The sequence below is a fragment of the Schistocerca nitens genome, chromosome 7, assembly GCF_023898315.1.
Source record: "Schistocerca nitens isolate TAMUIC-IGC-003100 chromosome 7, iqSchNite1.1, whole genome shotgun sequence".
Lineage (NCBI taxonomy): Eukaryota > Metazoa > Arthropoda > Insecta > Orthoptera > Acrididae > Schistocerca > Schistocerca nitens.
The window spans coordinates 536,101,699-536,115,822 of record NC_064620.1 but is presented as its reverse complement, the minus strand read 5'-3'; positions in this window follow the sequence as shown (position 1 = coordinate 536,115,822).

Below are 14,124 nucleotides of genomic sequence, written 5' to 3'. Positions count from 1 at the left end.
CGGTCGGTAAATACCATAGTATATTCCGATAGCAGCTGCGTCAACTGTTGCTTTTGTGTATCGCTTAAACCTTCAGATTCCTGCACTTTGGTTTGAAATGCCTCAACATTTGTTTCAAAATTTCGATCCTCTAAATTCGGGTAATAGAGGTCTGCTGCATGTGAAAAATCATCGAGGTGTAGTACCCAAGGGTTCCTACCTTTGATATTGATTCGATTACAACACGGCACAAGTACCTCCTTCGATTTCATCATAGATAACTCAATCCTCCTACCCCTATTAACTATGCTTAATTTCCCCAAGGAGAGGTCGATCAATGCGTCCCTCTCACGGAGAAAATCTACTCCCAGAATGCAGGCCACCTTTAATCCTTTAACAACGAGGAACGAGCTCACTATGGCTTCGCCCTCCTTACAAATCTCCACCTGCACCTGGTACTTAACTAATTGGCTCTGTGCACTAATGGCTCCAGACACCTTACAATTATTAACCGGGAAAGTCGGAATGCTATGTCCTTTTCCCAGTGCTTTAAATAACTCCATACTCATTACACTTACTGAGGCACCTGTGTCGATGATTATATTCACTGCAACATCATTGATTTTCGCTTCGACAATAGCTTGCACATTTTCGTTATTATCTTTCTTACATTCGTGCGGTTCGTTCAGCAGATCTTTATCCATACTGACACCGTCGTTGTATCGCAGCATACGTATCCCAGGTATATTATTATGACTCGTGTTGCTCTCACTCCATCCCTCGGCCATCGATGGAGAGCATATCGAGGCCGATTCTAGTTTGTTGGATTGCTTACATGTGAGGTACTTGGACGGCTATTGTCCGCGACCTCCACTATATGTACACTCTGATTTGTAGGCCGCCACGGCTGCGCAATAGGCGCGTTTTGCGGTGGTGGTCTATTGTTGTCATACCGGTCATTATCCTGTCGCTCTGGGCTTCTTCGCTGATTCTGCTGCCAATTTCGATTACTATCATTATAATTGCTCTGCCACTGACCTCGCGCATTTTTCCAGCGGTTGGTCCCTGACATTCCGGATTCGTACCGGTCGTCAAATCGACGCTTTTTGTTATAAGTTGGTTGTCCATACCCGTTCTGGCCTCTACCATTACTACCATTCTGCGAATGTTCTTGCCGCTTGTTACCACCCCCACCATTTCCATGGTTGTGGTTTTGTACACTACTATTTCTGTCATGTTTACATCCTGACCCATTATTCCGCGAGTGATCACACGCTGATTTTACGTCTTCCTGTATCAAGTCTATAGAATCTAGAACAGACAGGAAGTTTTCCATGTCGCTTTCTGGTACATGTATTAATTTCTCTTTGATATGAATGGGTAAATGTGATTTTAGTAGTCTTACTATGTCTCTTGGTGATATAGGCTCGTCCCAGTAGCGTGTTTTGTTTATATACTTTTCAAAATACCGCCTCAAATTCCCAAGACGGGGTGAGTACTGTTCGGGATTATATACTTCTTTTCTTAGACGCTCTTGTATACAAGGCGACCAATATTTCGACAGAAATGCCCTTTCGAACTGTTCGTATGTCCTGCAGCTGTCTGCTACTTCTGTAGCCCACAACGCTGCGTCACCTTGTATGTATGACATTACGTATTGAATTTTCTGTGTTTCATTCCAGACACTGGGCAAGATATTTTTAAAGCTTTTTATGAATACTACTGGGTGTACTGATTTCCGTTCAGTAGTAAATGCTTGAAATTGCCTATTTTTGATTAAACTTTCTTCAACTAATATTTTTGAACTACATGGGTTTGCTCCTTGGACATATGCTGTGTGCTCCGAACCGAAGCTACAGCTCTTCGCATTATCGACTACAGATTCCCCATTGTTGTATCGCGTATAAATTTGTGCGTTGCCAAAACCATGGGCTGTTGGCGATATAGGTTCCTGTTCCAGATGTTTTCTGCTTTGTGCTAAACCCTTCTCCAGGTCGGATATCCGTTTGTTCATATTCACTTGCCACTGCGGAATATCCTCACTGAGTATTTGTTTGACGGTTTGCACGTCGTTCTGTACCTGACTATTTACTGCGGTACTGAACGATTCGGAATCTTTATCTGTTATGGCTGCTTGTACTTTGGAATTAATATTTTTGTCAATCTCACCCTCCTTCACTTCTAGCCATGAGTTGAATTCTGTTTCGATTTTAGTTGCTTGTTCGTTCCACTTCTGCTCTACAAGCTGTGTGGAATCTATTTCTAGCTTTTCTACTCGGTTGGCTAATACACCTATTTCATCTACCATGTTAGTGTTTGCTACTTGCAGGTTGTTGACCTGTTCAGTCAGCTCCTGCACGGCCTTAGGTATCGACTCATAATTCTGTTTCATATCTGCAATCTCTTTTTTCATATTTTCTAACGTCTGCACAAGTTGCTGGTCACGCTCAGCTTGCTGACGATCTCGCTCAGCTTGCTGACGATCTCGCTCAGCTTGCTGTGCGAGAAAAATCTCAATTTTCTCGTCCTTTTCAGCTTGTTGTTGCGCAAATTTTGCCTGGTAATCTAACACACGCTCTAATATAGCCTGAAGTGAATACCCACCAGGCAGATTACCACTCTCTGGTTCCTGCTTTTCTGGTGGTGGTACTATTTCTTTTTCTACATCTCCTTGAGCACTAGTGGGCGGTGGCACCACTTCCTGTGCCCCTGCCCCCACATTTTCGCATGTTATATCCTCAAAGAGAGTACTTGTACTGCTTAAGGTACCCGGTTCTACATTTCCTGCACTAACTAATTATTGTTCCTCAGTATCCATATTGCTCGGACGCTGACTACGCAACTTAACCATATTCCTAAATTGCTTACTAAAACACAAAATCTGACAGTTTTACCACTTGCACACAAAATACGTTAATTTATCTACACTACACTGCACACTAAAAATTACTATCTACCATCAACTTTGTCCTGTCACAAACACTAACATCAAACTACGCACAATATGCACACCACTAGCGAAATGAGATCACTTCACTGGAGCTCAACTTCTACAAACAGGACAACTACACTGTAGTCTTACCTTTAGTTTATCTGATCTCGGGGTTCGGCTGCCCCCGGATTACGTAGTCGTTACAGTTTCTCAGTTCTATCAGGATCGTCTTCTCAGACTCGCTTGCAGTAGTACGTTTTGTCATGAAAGAGTGTTTCCACATTCATTAATACATGGCATTGATCATGATATACATACATACATTTATCACTATATATATATATATATATATATATATATATATATATATATATATATATATATATATATAACAATAGACACTGAAAGAAAAATACATAAAATTTTATGTTTGTGGCCACTGCAAATTCGGGCCCCGCGTTTTTGGGCGACAGTTTCACGTAACTCGCTGAATTGTAAATTGTTGCTCTTTTGTTTATTTAATTGTGATTATTGGCGTAACAACGCATATATGAAAAGAGTTACGTGAAATACTTTTAGCAATGCTGTGCTTTGAATTTCTTTATCATCATTACCTTTTAGCGAAATAAAATATATATATATATATATATATATATATATATATATATATATATATATATATATATATATATATATATTGAAGTCTTATTGTTCTGTATCTGGCCTACAATTTAAGGAACGATTTTTCGTAACTGTAACTCATGCTAAGAATCAATATATCTTCCCTACTTCATAATTATTGAAAATTGAAATTACTTTGTTATGAACACTGATGTTACAGTTCGTATGATCGTTCAAAAACACAAGGTTGCAGTGGATTTTATTTCTCGGTAAGATACTATTTCATACCACGACTAGCCCAAGAACATGAGACTCTCATTAAAAAAATTACGTTGTCACTATAAAGTTTGCCAGATCAGAACGGAGCACAGCAAGATTCCTATCCGATTTTGAAGGTACATTAACTTATTGGTACTGTGAATTATATCCTATCAGCAGCCCGCGTCAACCTGCAACACATCATAAAATCTGCTGATCTTCACTGCCAGTCTGGGAGCTAAAAGAAATACTATTATTTTACTATAATTTTACCGCTTCCTTGCGGTATGCTCGACTATATTGTAAGTCGTTTAAATACGCCGCGGCAGCGGCTCTTCGTTCTCCACGCAGCTCAGCACCACAGATAATATTTATATAACTGAAAAATGTCTCAACAGGATGGGATAATAGGCAAGCAAGCTTTAACAATTAATAATACAAGTTTTCATTTAAACAACTCTATTAAAACATTTAAATATCTCAGTGATTACAGACCTTTGTGAATTCACACGTAATGGCGTACATTTCTCAGCCTCGACAAAAGAATGCTACATTAGCGCTCTCTACGACAACACAGGAGATCTTACTCGCACAACATCCAAATTAGGAAGACAAAGATTCATATTCAACACGTATTATATACTAGTTCCTTTTTTAATCTCTGTTTAACATTTATCTTCTGTGTCGGTTTTATTACTCGCCGACGCAGACGTTCTCAAAAATAAATAATTAAAAAATAAAATACATAAATTTATACAATGACACAATATGATAAATCTAATTTTCTAATTACTACATAATATGTTGTTTTTGTTTCTTACTAGACGTTACATAAGGTATCTTGTTGTTTCTAAATTTTCGGTATTTCTTGTTGAACATTGTAATAATGAAAGCATTGATGTAACCTAGTAATGTGATACGTGGGCATGTATATATTTTAACACTTTTTTGTCTGTCTGGGGATCCTTTGCATTAGAGCCTAGGCTAAGTAATCGTGCATCTCTGAGTATTGTTGTGATTATCCTTTTCATGTGTAAGTGAATTCAGATTACTAAATATTTTTGTCTCTTGTCACTGTTTGATTACAGGAAGGGATATTCTACCGCGTAATTGGTTCAGACATACCGATACATTCATGTAGAGGTTACAGTTTGCTGTTGATGTTTCACAATAAAATGATGAATTTTGCTTATGTATGATTGTAATGATGAATGGTGTATTGAGTATTATAAAGAAACTAACATGGTATTGGAAGTTTTTAGTAAGGAATTGTTGAAAATATTGTATTTGGAATCAGATTTTGGAAGTGGGAGGTAGATGTCAGGCCTGAACAGACAAAAAGAAATGCAACTGCAGAAAAGATGAGTCACGTGAAAGACGTCGACATGGTTAAATAAATTGATTTTCACAGTTAATTAAATCCATGGATGATGCATCCATTTGTGTAATATCAGAGGCACAGTGATGCCATATCCAAACTTTAACTCAATTCTTTTTTACTGTTGGATTAAGCCTAAGGACACTGCACTGCTTTGTGTAATATAACAGGCACAATGAGACTACATTTAAGTCTTTAATTAACTGTTTTATGGTATTTCCTATTTGTGCAACATCAAAGCTACAGTCTGCCCAGGTATTAAAAATGTCATATACTAAGTTAGTTCTACTGTAACATAGAAATATTAGATTCATTCTAAATGTCTTTATGACACAATGGTTTAAAGGCACTTTGTTCATTATTTTCTCTTCGGCTGGGCCTGCGACGTAGAATACTTCATAATATGACATTTTACAACGATTAATTCCATGCAGGCTGCAAATAGTTTGTTTAGTAGTGGTTCTTCTTTACAACGAGTTTAATTAGGCTATAGCACCATTCTGCAGAAAACCTGTAGATGTTACAGTTGGTGAGTCTACTTACGTTTATCAATGTTGTACATAAGCGTCTGTTTACGTATACACTTCCGCCTAGTTGGAATAGATACCCACATTGCATCAGTGAGTATACTGTCGACTGTCTGTTCACTGCTAGACTGTTGTAAGTCACGTCATTGCTATTTATCGTAAAAAATTTTCGTGGAATATTTTTGACAGATAGATTGAGAGTTTTTTCTTGTCGATGCTTTGTGCTTATAGTGCTATCTTTGTTAGTCAGAGTCGTTGTGTTTCATTGATATTGTAATTTTGACACAAGTCTGTAGTTCTTTGTTGCTTTCGTTAACTGTGTGGTTTTATCTGTCCACAGTTCCCAAAATGTCAGTAAAGTTTTCTATATCTGTTTATTGGTAATATCGTTGGATGATTTTTCATGTAGGTATACATATATGTATAATTCTTCCAGAAAGTTCATAGCATGTCTATTTGATGTTTTGTGTAGCAGAGCACATTAAAAATGCTTTACAAGTTCAACAAGTCGGGGTTGTGACTAGATGGAGAAGTAGAAATTTTTTATTTCCATTGTGGTTTCCATTTCGTGACCTATCTGACTTTAATGAACGATTAGCCCTCGTATAACGTAGTAGGTATCTGTGGCTCACTCCTGCACGTTAAAGTAAGAAATTCTCTTCCACGTTCTTTAGAGAGCATTCAGGAGATTGTCCCCTTTGCACTTTCGTAGAACCTGCTCAGATTTTCACTTCAGAAAATAGTTCGGCAACATCAGCTTCCAAATTGCTGCAATGGAAGGAAAGATGACCTAACATCTGCCCAATTCTGATGTAGTTCTACCTTTGTGACACAATATTTCTATATCAACAACGACAGTAAAAGACCATAGTAGAAAAACGAAATTATTTAATTAATTCAAACTTTTGAACGTTAATAACAAGAAAACGAATTGAACAGGAACAGTAACGTAAACAAGAACGAACAGAACAGGAACTAGTTTTTTAACATTTTAACAAACAGAACGGAAATTAAACAAAAACAGCAACTTTTTTTAACGTAAATGAGAACTGGCTTTATGGGCATCTTGAGAAAGCTTGTTTCTTGGGCGGGCCAGTAACAATGATCAGCCCGTTCTCCAAGTGCAGCGGCAGTCGAGCACAGGTGTGGGCGGCTGTGCTGGACGCCGCATCAGGGTCCACGTTCAGCGATGCCGCTGCCATCTGCCAGTAAAAAACGTAACGGCAGCAGTTAATTAACTGGAAAATATGGTGATTGTGAGACAAATTACAGAAGTTTTATACAAAATTGTTTATCGCCAATCTGATACGAATTTGACTCCGAGACTGTTCTGAATTAGGAATATATTCGGCGAGCTTCATTCATAAGAGAGCCCTCTATGACAGATACTCAACAGTGCTTCAACAGGAATTCCTTGCAACACACATATGAAGGAAGTAGTTTTTTCTCTATTTATTCGTGTCCTAGAACATATAACGAACTGAGGTGATCTGAATGCGATAGTGTTTACTTGAATACTTGAATAATACCAGCATCAAACCGTCGGCCTATCAACTTTCAGCAGTACATTAGGTCAATTACCAAAATTAAAGTCCTCTGAAAGAAAATGTCACTAAGAATCTCTAAGACAAATGTGGTTTATATCTCAATGAAACATGAAATTTGGCCACCCCAAATTTAGACACCGTAGCTTGTTGTACTACAGTTCGGCAATTGCAACCGTAGCTAAATTCAGTAGTTAGAACCTATGCAAAGTTCTGCTACACAAAATCCGTCACGTTCAGTTGAAAGGTTTGCCAATGTGATTCCACTAATAAATTCTCAAACTTTTTCATCAAATGTGGTGACTGCAAGTATCACCACATACCGTGAGGAAGTCTTGATAATTACTGGAATGGAGAGAACTGATGAACCCCAAAGAAGAGAGCAGTTTAGTCTTACCTCAGCCATGGTTACTACACTATGGTAAAGTACGTAATTCGTATAGGAGGATATCGGAAGTCGATGTAAACTTGAGTTCGTGCAGGTTTTCTATGTTTGACAGCAGGAGAGTATATGGGACTTCTGAATCTTTCGCGTCACTTTCACAAAGAAATAAAACGAAATATTAATACGTCTCAAGAGCAAAGTATCTGACGTAGCAATAACTGGAAACGAGGGGAAGTATTTCAGCCAAAGAACGCTACGACAGTTCTACGGTTATTGAGATTTCCTGACACTAAGCTATGCCCCTGTGAGTTATTAACAAGGCGGCATCTAGTTCTACTCTTCAAAGTAAGACGTTCTTAAGTGAGATCATTAACTTCTTTAGTGGAACCATAGAGTTTTGAAGGCGTTAGTGCAACAACGTTCGTCATTTACGGGATAGTAGAGAAGCACAAACGATTACGTGAGTAGGAAAATACTAAAATAAGAGAAGAGAAAAACATGATTAGTGTGGTGTAATCGCCCGATATGAGAGACTTCGATTAGTGACATAGGGCGCTAAGTTCAAATCTTGCTGAACAGAAATGATTACAGTATCTGGTAAATGGTACCACTGACAAAATAGCACTTACAGCTGTAATTAACAAATCCCTACACAGATGACTTTAGAGACTGTGATGGTGTTCATCACTTTCTTCCGCAGCCACTTACAGTGGAGCGGATTTAAAGGCAAAGCTACGGAACAACACGGCGTTATTTCGTATTAACAAACGTGAACATAGGTGATAGAGGTGACCTGCGACGAACAAAACTTTTACGGTTGACCTGATATCTAACGTCAAGCATTTAGATTCGTAACCCAGCATCTAAACTCTGAAACGTCGAGCCATACAAATATGCTTTGTACTGATATAAAATCAACCACCAACAGCTGACCAAGAAAGGGAATAGTCACTGAACGATGATCTGCACGATCAAGTACCCAATTCCTGGACAAAAGTACACCTAATGCCATAGGTTCTCGTCCCATCGCTCTATCGCCCTGTGCTGGAAAGATGTTGGAGAGGACATTAAAACAAAGTCGCTACATTGGTAGAAAACATCACTGGGTCCACATGGTTGCCCCCCCCCCTCCTCCCCCCCCTCCTCCCCCCCCCCACCCGTTGCCAATGACCAGATCTTACATTTGATACGCAGAATAGCAAACTCTTAACGTTACTCCACCAGTCTTGATAGTGCTGTCTGTGACACATGGAAATAATCGGTAACACAGGAAAAAGCATTTTGACCATAAGAGGTAAATAAACATTTATACATGTTTATCGAAATGATGTAACTCCCAATCTAGCATTACTTCGGAGACAAGTAGATACACTGAAGCAACAACAAAATAATAAGGGACCTCCTCGGTTTGATTAGGAATGGATTCGGTAAGTTTCACATGTCAGGATACCAATGTTATTGCGGAGCAGTCTATACCTATGAGACGAAACAACCTAGTATCAGAAGTACGGCAGGGGAGGAGACGCATTACATCGTCCATGGCAGAACATGAACATAAGTGAATGGGGTCCTAGCAAGTTGCTCATTCATCTGAGCAAACACACAGCACAAACCGAAAAGTCGGAGAGAAGGTCAAGATAGCAGAATAGACGCCTCACACGAACCGCATCAGCAGGGGGATGAGGGGTGGGGGTCTACTGTGTGACGACGTGTTGGCTGCTAGATATGGTACGCCGGCGGGCCGACCGTCCGCTATAAAACACCACAGTGGATGCTACTGGAAGGAAGAAACAATCACTGTATATTCTAATTCACAGAGATGGAGTGATACATTATGAACCATATTTCTGGACTGGTACAGAAATTAGTTAAATAACTACCGGTAACAAACAGTTGTCATGTGTTCTAGTTGTGAAAGTTTCGTGTGTCCGTGCACGTATGTTAGAGATTAGGAAAAAATCCTCGGCGCACTAGGTGTACTAAATATAATCACTAATTGAATAAATGCTGTAAGAGTAACATTCCTCCAACTGAGGCGACATGATGACGTCCTTAGAATGGCATATGCCACTCCGGTTGTATGTCAGATAGATCAATTTGACAAGTTACAAAACCAAATTCAATTTATAGACATAGCTTGAAACAAATAACTGCTAAAAAGAGCTACAGTTTGAAATGACGTCCCTCAGGCTCGTTCAGCTGCTGTACGTAGATTTGGGGTTGTACCCAACATAATATAAATGTGCTGATTAAAAACTGGACGACCCATATAAGTTTCTAACGAACACAATATGAAGAGTAGGCAGTCAGTCCTCAATTACTAGTGAGTACTCTCAGTATGGACTACAACTTTTAACACTCTTTTAGGGGCTTGTTGTTCTGTAACAACTGACAAAAGCTTAAAGCTATAACGGATCTAGTAATGGTCCGTTTAAACAACAACATTCGTGTTACTGCTTTAAAGTTACAATGTCAGTGAAACTCACCTCTGCTGAAGAAACTGTCGCCTTGATCGAATCCTCCATAGCAGTGGTCTGCACCACACCAACTTCCACCTCCACCTGTCGGCATAATGATAAAATGACTTGAGTTTTCCTTACATATTACGCAAATTTAATGATGCATCGACGTTCACACGTAAATACCATTTACATCATTGTAAGAATTATCATCATATCTCAATACATGACATGTCGAAATTAAGGAATCGTTGCTTCACACTATATGTCTGGTGTGACGAGAGGTATGTGTTACTGTGACGACGCAGCAGTGAGAAACAGTAAGACTTGGAAAGAGTTGCCAAACTTCTTTTCCGATAATCAGTGGAGATGACATTATCGTTACAAGTTTTTCAATTACCTGTATGTACATAGGATAAATTTCGAAATGACATCTCTCAGGTTGCATCCCCTGGTGTACCTGATTTTCAGGGATCTATCCAACACATCCTATTTGGGAAAATAAAATGCTTGTCACACATACACTAATCTGAAATAGAACAGGAGGAAGAGGGGCTATTCCTATTCCTATCAATATGGACTCAAATGCGTATCACTGTTGTTGACAGTTGTTGTTGTGTAACAGCCGACAGAGCTGCAAAGCAACGATGAGTCTAGTAAGGGCTATTTTAACCTACAATATGTGGGCTACTACTTTGAACCAATGTTACTACATCTGTGGAACTTACCTCATCTGAGGAAACTGTAGCACTGAACGAATGCTCACACTCCCCCGTGTCCTCCGTAGCAGTGGCTTCCTCCTCCACCTGGCGGCAGAAGAATAAAAATTCTAGAATTTTCCTGAACACTAAGCAAGTTCAATGTTGCTCCGATGTGTACACGTAAATAACGTCCATATAATTCTAACAAATATCATGATACCTAGAAACACTACAAACCGAAGATATGTACGAGTATATGTCACTTGACACTGTACGTGTGGTGTGAACGGAAGGTATTTCCTGCTGTGTGGACATACACACATCAAAAAAAGTTTTCCATAGACTCGTTTAAGAGAGTTGTGGAACCTGTACAGAAAACTGGAATATAGGTCAACATAAACATCATTTCCGCCCTCTTCATTGCTCTTGAAAACTGCCCAATTAATGTAGTACCATCATACAGCGAGACCTTCAGAGATATTGCTGTACACACCGATACCTCTAATACCAAGTAGCACGTTCTCTTGAATCGATGCATGTCTGTATTCGTCGTGGCATACTATTCACAAGTTCATCAAGGCACTGTTGGTAAAGCTTGTTCGACTTTTCATTGTCCCACTCTTCAACGGCGTTTCGGTGTAGATCCCCACGTCGTCCATAAACATCCCTTTTCAATCGATCCCTGGCTTGTTCGATAGGGTTCATGAATGGAGAATATGCTGGGCACTCTAGTCGAGCGATGTCGTTATCCTGAAGGAAGTCATTCACAAGATGTACACGATGGGGGCGCCAATTGTCGTCCATGAAGACGAATGCGTCGCCAGTATGCTGCTGAAGTGAATGCACTATCGGTAGGAGGATGGCATTCACGTATCGTACAGACGTTACGGCGCCTTCCATGACCACCAGTGGCGTACGTCGGCCCCACATAATGCCACTACAAAACAGCAGGGAACCACCACCCTGTTGCACTCGCTGGACAGTGTGGTGTCTAAGGCGTACAGCCTGACCGGGTTCCCTCCAAACACGTCTCCGACGATTGTCTGGTTGAAGGCATATGTGACACTCATCGGTGACGAGAAAGTGATGGCAATCATGAGCGGTCCATTCGGCATGTTGTTGGGCAAATCAGTACCGCGCCGTACGGTGTCCTGGTCGTTAAGATAAAACTCGCCATGGACGTCGTGAGTAAAATTGAGCATCTTCGAGCCTATTGCGCACAGTTTGTCTCGTAACACGACGTCCTGTGGCTGCACGAAAAGCATTATTCAACATGGTTGCGTTGCTGTCAGGGTTTCTCTGAGCCATAAGCCGTAGGTAGCGGTCATCCATTGCAGTAGTAGCCCTTGGGCTTCTTGAGCGAGGTATGTCATCGACAGTTCGTCTCCGTGTATCTCCTCCATATACGAATAATATCGCTTTGGTGCACTCCTAACTCGTGGATACTTTCCTTGTATAGGGCCCTTCCTTGCGCAATGTAACAGTGCGAACGCGATCGAACCGCAGTATTGACCGTCTAGGCATGTTTGACCTACAGACAACACGAGCCGTGTACCTCCTTCCTGGTGGAATGACTGGAACTGATCGGCTGTCGTACCCCCTCCGTCTAATAGGCGCTGCTCATGCACGGTTGTTTACATCGTTGGTCGGGTTTAACGACATCTCTGAACAGTCAAAGGGACTGTGTCTGTGATTCAGTATCCAGAGTCAATGTCTATCTTCAGGATTTCTGTGAAACGGTGTGATGCATAACTTATTTGGATGGGTGTATTTGAGAAACATACCAATGCTTGGAAAAATTATCCCAAATTTATTTCTTAGAAGAGCACAGGTGACTCTGTCACTACAACTTTTCAGTTGGCTGTATATAGCTTGTCTAATGTGCGAAACACGATCAGTCAGCCTTGAGGCCTTGCTGTACGAGGTTTTGGGGAATCTGTGCAACACTCTACCGTAGTCGACCCACCCACGTTCCTCAGAAACGTAACACGAAAAGGAGGGGCTAATCCACATTGGATGCTGAATGAAGCTAACAGTATCGACCATAACATCTATCATTCTTGTTATTGGGTAGCAACTAAGAAGGGCTTGAAGCAAAGATTAAGCTATTAATGGTCAATTTACACTGCAGTATGCGGGAAGCTGCCTTGAAACAATGATACTGTGACTGTGAAACTCACCTCTGCGGAACTATCTGTAGCCTTGATAGACTCATGACCCCTCTCAGAATCCTCCATATCAGTGGCTGTCGTCATCTCAGCTTCCTTCACCACCTGTCGGCAAAACAACAAGAAGTTTTGAGTTTATCTCCACAGTGTGCAAGTTAAATAATGCGTCGATATCTACACCAAAATCACCTTTATATCATTGTAATAAATATCATCATAACTGTAAACAGGATACATCGAAATAAAACAAATGTCATTTCACATCGGGTAGGTAGCGTGAACTGGAATATCTGTTGCCGTGTAATCAGAACTGAGTGAAAGCCTACCCTTTCCAGTACTTGCCGCACTTCCTTTCGAGACAAATTACAGAACACGTGATTAGTGGAATTTTGCCTTAGCTGGTCGTATCTTGTCTACAAAGCATAGCATAAAAGACACCGTTAGTTTTTCACCTATAACTCAGACCAATCCATAGATTGCTAAGTTATACTTATAAGGGAGCATCGACACTTGTCCAGCACATCTGAGTTTACACCTGCGATTATTCGCAATCTTGAACATAAACTGTATAATGTTAGCAGAATGTAATTTACTGCATGTAACACGTACAGTGCTACAGAATTACTTTAAATTTGTATTTTAACGAGACAGGGTGATATTTTAGGAAGCGTGGAATGGTACAGCAATTAGTGAACTAACAATTGGTAAATAAGGAGAGGCTCACATAATGTTCTTTGGCAGTAGTTATATAATCTTCATGTTCCCATGGACATGCGTTTGATATTCAGAAAAAGTGCTCGGGATACTACGTGTACTGAACGTAAAATAGATTTGAATACATATTGTAAGGGTGGCCTTCCTACAGCTGAATATTCATGACAACGTTGACAGTCAGACAAATATTGTTATCTCTAATGCATATTTTACCACTCTGTCAACATCCACACATTGCACAAGCTACTCGGCCATTGAAGATTTACAGTCATGGCTCGAGGTAAAAAAACTGATATAAAGAGCTACAGTTTGAAATGACTACTCTCAAGTCTGATCTCTTGCTGTGAGTAAATTAGGATGACTTTTGCAATACACTGCATTTGGAAAAATAAGAAACTCGCCAACAAACCTAAATTATTCATAAATATAGGAGGAAGAGAGGGGAGCGAACTCTCAGT